Source organism: Schistocerca americana, chromosome 2 (assembly GCF_021461395.2).
Source record: "Schistocerca americana isolate TAMUIC-IGC-003095 chromosome 2, iqSchAmer2.1, whole genome shotgun sequence".
NCBI lineage: Eukaryota > Metazoa > Arthropoda > Insecta > Orthoptera > Acrididae > Schistocerca > Schistocerca americana.
Window position 1 is genome coordinate 109,493,557 of NC_060120.1, and position 6,650 is coordinate 109,500,206.

A 6,650-nucleotide genomic window follows, 5' to 3' on the forward strand; every position below is an offset into this window, starting at 1 on the left:
TTCACGGTGCACTCGTGAAATGGCCGTACGGAAAAATCCCCACTTCATCGCTACCTCGGAGATGCTGCATCCCCATATTTCGTGCGCCGACTATACCACCACTTTCTAACTTACTTAAATCTTGATAACCTGCCATTTTAGTAGCAGTAACAGATCTAACAACTTCGCCAGACCCTGTCTGTGTTACATAGGCGTTGCCGACCGCAGCGCCGTGTTCTGCCTGTTCTGTATTTGAATACACATGGCTATACCAGTTTATCTTGCGCTTCAGTTTAGTAATGGCTGTCATTCTAAACAACTCTTCTTTTTCACTTTTTTTCCGTCATCCTATTCTTGGCTGCATATGACCTTTATGTATCAATTAACGATATCTCTTCTTCCTCTGGTCCTCTTCCCAGTCACCATTCTTCCTAGTGCATCGTGCACTATGCAGTTTGGTCCCATAGGATCTCACCACAAATCTCCAAAAATTACGCGAAGTAACCTTACCAGGCATGTGTTCATCACAGATTATTCTGCTGGTTTTTCGATTGACTTTAATTCATGGTATTAACTTTTTATTTTTTTTTTTTTTTTTTTACATCTGAGATCAAATGAGTGCTTTTGGTCCCTTTCTCGCCCGATTACAATTCAATGATTCGTTCGTAATTACAGTCTGCGAAGAATTAACGATCATACCATAATTTTTTGCTCACACAGTGAGCTGGCGAACGTTCTTAAGTAATTTGCAAACCAAAATTATAACAGATTAAGTTTGTTTTCTCCAAATTTCACTAATTATTTCTTATTTTTACCTTTTTTTGCCAAAATTTATTTTCATTGTGCAAAAGTAGTCGTGCGATAACGATTCGGTTATAACTGTATCTGCACTTACCTGGATTATTCAGAACAGATGTCTTTTTCAAACAACAGGGCATATTAAGCAAGCAGTAAAGGAAACAAAAGAAAAATTCGGAGTAGGTATTAAAATTCATGGAGAAGAAGTAAAAACTTTGATGTTCGCCGATGACATTGTAATTCTGTCAGAGACAGCAAAGAACTTGGAAGAGCAGTTGAACGGAATGGACAGTGTCTTGAAAGGAGGATATAAGATGAACATCAACAAAAGCAAAACGAGGATAATGGAATGTAGTCAAATTAAATCGGGTGATGCTGAGGGGATTAGATTAGGAAATGAGACACTTAAAGTAGTAAAGGAGTTTTGCTATTTAGGGAGTAAAATAACTGATGATGGTCGAAGTAGAGAGGATATAAAATGTAGACTGGCAATGGCAAGGAAATCATTTCTGAAGAAGAGAAATTTGTTAACATCGAGTATAGATTTAAGTGTCAGGAAGTCGTTTCTGAAAGTATTTGTATGGAGTGTAGCCATGTATGGAAGTGAAACATGGACGATAACCAGTTTGGACAAGAAGAGAATAAAAGCTTTTGAAATGTTGTGCTACAGAAGAATGCTGAAGATAAGATGGGTAGATCACATAACTAATGAGGAGGTATTGAATAGGATTGGGGAGAAGAGAAGTTTGTGGCACAACTTGACTACAAGAAGGGATCGGTTGGTAGGACATGTTTTGAGGCATCAAGGGATCACAAATTTAGCATTGGAGGGCAGAGTGGAGGGTAAAAATCGTAGAGGGAGACCAAGAGATGAATACACTAAGCAGATTCAGAAGGATGTAGGTTGCAGTAGGTACTGGGAGATGAAGAAGCTTGCACAGGATAGAGGAGCATGGAGAGCTGCATCAAACCAGTCTCAGGACTGAAGACCACAACAACAACAGGGCATATTAGGTGCATTTGTCATTTAAAAATTCCTAATTAACCGAAAGTGTAGGTCCGTTATGAACCTAAGCAGCATTTTTAACCTGGAGACAGTGCAGGGCCGTCGTAGGCAGTCGCTGAGATGTCTTTGGTTGCGTCCCCAGCTACATTGTGCCACCACGGTCGAACTTGTTTGGGTGTCGGCGAGACTGGACCAGGAAGTGCCGGTGTCGGTACGGTTTCGTAAGGCGGAGGACGTGCAACCACTATCGGTATCAAGGGCAGGCAGTCCGCCGTGAGAAAGGAGCAGAATAGGCCTTAAAACTGGAGCTCTACTGATACTGTCTGGAGACGGAGCTAACAGCGTGGCAGAGCAGAGAGGCAGTTGGACCAGAGGATGGCCAAGCTTGGCTGTGCCTCTCTGTCAGCGTGCACCATGTGCTGATGGAGCAGCAGGTAATGTCTGTCTCTGTATGTCCAGAGGACACAGCTCAACTGCGACCGAGGAGTTCATAGCGGAAGGATGATTTCCGTTATGACATTTGGCAGTGTTTAGTAGTGAGCTGGGCTATCTTGTTATGACAAAAGCATGTGCCCTGTCAAAGGAGTCATCCCTGAATTTGCCTGGATCGATTTAAGGAAATCAGGGAAAATGTAAATATGGATGGCCAGATGCGGGTTTGAACTGTCACCCTCCCAAATGTGAGTCCATTGTGTAAACCACTGCGCCGCCACGCTCGTTCTTGTTGTGCCAACCATTAAACCTGTGTTCGGATGTTTCGTTAGCCAAAGTTTACGTTTATGAAATTCGGTGAGACCTTGGTTGCGCCTGTAATCGGTGGAGCAGTAATTTCTGTGATTCAGTTGTATTTTGGCGAAAAAAAGAGAGGCCAATGTTAGGCCTGAAAATTTTGAAGCAGAGCTTTACCTGTGGAATGGTATTTTGACGATAGGTTTTCTAGTTATTGGTATAGTTTTTCCTTGTGTCTTGCTGTTGAAGGTACATTTTTAATGTGCCGCCGGCCGCGGTGGTCTAGCGGTTCTAGGCGCGCAGTCCGGAACCGCGCGACTGCTACGGGGACTGATGACCACAGATGTTAAGTCCCATAGTGCTCAGAACCATTTGAACCATTTTTTAATGTGCCACTGTAGAACAGACACGGCCAAACAACGCTCGGCGAGCGTGAGCGCTCGGGCCGAGCTCCTGCCTAGCGCTCTGAGCGCTTTGGAGAGTGGGGCTGAGAGGTGTGCAGGAAGAGGAAACTAAAGGCTGCAGTCGGATGCCCCTAGAGCAAGTACACTTACTTATCAAATGTAGTAGGGTAGTGGGGCACAGATGGCGCAGGTGTGTTGTAAGTGCGTCACACATCCCCTGTGCCAGCTGCATTTGAGTAGGAGACTTGAGAAGTAGTTGTGCAAGTGAATTGTGCAACAAGCAACATTGTCGTGAGCTGATGCCATTTGAATGGGGATTGATATTCGGTGGCCGATTGATGGGAATTTCGATTTCGGCAGTGCTGCACACCAAGTTCAACCATGTCCAGGGGGTGTATCTTGAATGGTTGGAAAAGGGTGTCACAGTCCACAACAGATGAACCACAGCCAGTCCAGCCATCCTCGATGACCATGACAGACGATATACACTACTGGCCATTAAAATTGCTACTCCAAGAAGAAATGCAGATGATAAACGGGTATTCATTGGACAAATATATTATACGTTTTCACGCAATTTGGGTGCATAGATCCTGAGAAGTCAGTACCCAGAACAACCACCTCTGGCCGTAATAACGGCCTTGATACTCCTGGGCATTGAGTCAAACAGAGCTTGGATGACTTGTACAGGTACAGCTGCCCACGCAGTTTTAACACGATACCACAGTTCATCAAGAGTAGTGACTGGCGTATTGTGACGAGCCAGTTGCTCGGCCACCATTGACAAGACGTTTTCAATTGGTGAGAGATTTGGAGAATATGCTGGCCAGTGCTACAGTCGAACATTTTCTGTATCCAGAAAGGCTCGTACAGGACTTGCAACATGCGGTCGTGCATTATCCAGCTGAAATGTGGGGTTTCGCAGCGATCGATTGAAGGGTAGAGTCACGGCTCGTAACACATCCGAAATGTAACGTCCACTGTTCAAAGTGCCGTTAGTGCGAACAAGAGGTGACCGAGACATGAAACCAATGACACCCCATACCATCACGCCGGGTTATACGCCAGTATGGCGATGACGAATACACGATTCCAATGTGCGTTCACCGCGATGTCGCCAAACACGGATGCGACCATCATGATGCTGTATCAGAACCTGGATTCATCCGAAAAAATGACGTTTTGCCATTCGTGCACCCAGGTTCGTCGTTAAGTACACCATCGCAGGCGCTCCTGTCTGTGATGCAGCGTCAAGGGTAACCGCAGCCATAGTCTCCGAGCTGATAGTCCATTCTGCTGCAAACGCCATCGAACTGTTGGTGCAGTTGGTTGTTGTCTTGCAAACGGCCCCATCTGTTGACTCAGGGATCGAGACGTGGCTGCACGATCCGTTACAGCCATGCGGATAAGATGCCTGTCATCTCGACTACTAGTGATACGAGGCCGTTGGGATCTAGCACGGCGTTCCGTATTACCCTCCTGAATCCACCGATTCCATTCTGCTAACAGTCATTGGATCTCGACCAACTCGAGCAGCACTGTCGCGACACGATAAACCGCAATCCCTCGGGATACAATCCGACCTTTATCAAAGTCGGAAACGTGATGGTACGCATTTCTCCTCATTACACGAGGCAACACAACAACGTTTCACCAGGCAACGCCGGTCAACTGCTGTTTGTGTATGAGAAATCGATTGGAAACTTCCCTCATGTCAGCACGTTGTAGGTGTCGTCACCGGCGCCAACCTTGTTTGAATGCTCTGAAAAGCTAATCATTTGCATATCACAACATCTTCCTCCGTCGGTTAAATTTCGCGTCTGTAGCACGTCATCTTCATGGTGTAGCAATTTTAATGGCCAGTAGTGCATTTGAGACGGGTCATCTATAGTGACCGAAGGGCAACAGTGCAATAAATCACGGCTCAGTTCAACACAGGACGTGCTGGACACGTGTCTCAGTGACCAATCCATAGGAACATGGGTTCCATGAGGTATGGGAGCCAGCGCCATACACGGGTGCCATTGTTAACCTGAAATAATCTAGCACAAAGGTTTGCATTTGTCGCCAATCACCAGGGGTGGACACTGGAACAATGGCATAGCGTAATGTTCAACTGCACCATGCCGATGGGGGAGACTGTGTGTGGCGCAGACCACATAAATCGATGGATCCCACCTCCGAAGAAGGTGGTCCAAGGCGATGGTGTCTCCGTTATTATCTAGTGTGTATTTTCCTTATATGGGATGAGCCCTCTTGTTATCCTGGAAGGCACTTTAAATGGTCCACAGCATGTTGAGCTGCTCAGAGACCATCACCGCCCATTTATTGCGGTTCAAATGGTTCAAATGGCTCTAAGCACTATGGGACTCAACTGCTGTGGTCATTAGTCCCCTAGAACTTAGAACTTCTTAAACCTAACTAACCTAAGGACATCACACACATCCATGCCCGAGGCAGGATTCGAACCTGCGACCGTAGCAGCCGCACGGTTCCGGACTGCGCGCCTAGAACCGCGAGACCACCGCGGCCGGCATATTACGGTTCTACGGTGTTTCAATATGATAATGCGCCGCCACATCGCTCCCACGTCCCCCGAGAATGGTTTCAGGAACATGCATGGCAGATCCAGAGGTTGAGATGGCCATCCTGGAGCCCATATTTGAAACCCATCGAACTTACAACGTAGATCATGGAATTCAGGCTCTGTGCTACGGATCCTATACCCAAGAACCGACTAGAATTGATTGCCGCTCTGCATTGATTTGGTGTCAGCTGCTTCCATAGGAGTAACAAGGACTTGTAGACCCACTTCCACGGTGTCTCATTGCAGTTCACAGGACCATAGGAGGCCCCACGCAACATTTGCTACGTCAGTGTATTGGCCTTGTCAAACAGCAAGCAATGCCGGCCGCTGGGGCCGAGTGGTTCTAGGCGCTTCAGTCCGGAACCACGCTGTTGCTACGATCGCAGGTTCGAATCCTACCTCGGGCATGGATGCGTGTGATGTCCTTAGGCTAGTTAGATTTAAGTAGTTCTAAGTTTAGGGGACTGATGACCTCAGATGTTAAGTCCCATAGTGCTTAGAGTCATTTCAACCATTTGAACAGCAAGCAGTTCACTGACAATACTGCTAGCATTGAATTAGATTTTCGTTCTCCTTTAGGAATACTAGGCGTCTCACTCTTGTCTTATAAATAAAAAGCGGAGAAAAGCCACATCTATCAATTCCGGATGGGAATTAAATTATTTTTCGTATCATTTCAAGATCACGGAAAGTGGTTAATAGGCCACTGCCCTACTATGAGCTGGAAACACACTCATTGTAACGTCATTACAACACCAGGCAGAAACACAATAAGATGCACTTGTCTTCTGACGAACGACAGTGACTGCTGACTGAATTAAAGGTGGCAATTGAGGAAAAAATTGTGGGCAGAACGGTGATAAAATCTTTTATGGCCGTCATCACCAATTATTTGAACCCATTAAGTGTCTTAATGCGAGGGGAGAATCATTATGTGACAGATATGGTGGACAAGATTGATGTTATCAAACAAAAAGTATTCCTCCAGAAAAATAAGTTTAAAGTTCATGACATGGAACATTGTCTTTAATTCAAGGCAGTCATTTGTGGACCAGACATGAATGGCTACATTTTCATCATGAATTCTCAATGAGATTCCAAGACACTGCACTAATGAGGACGGATTTCGATTTATCTGTGAGACCTT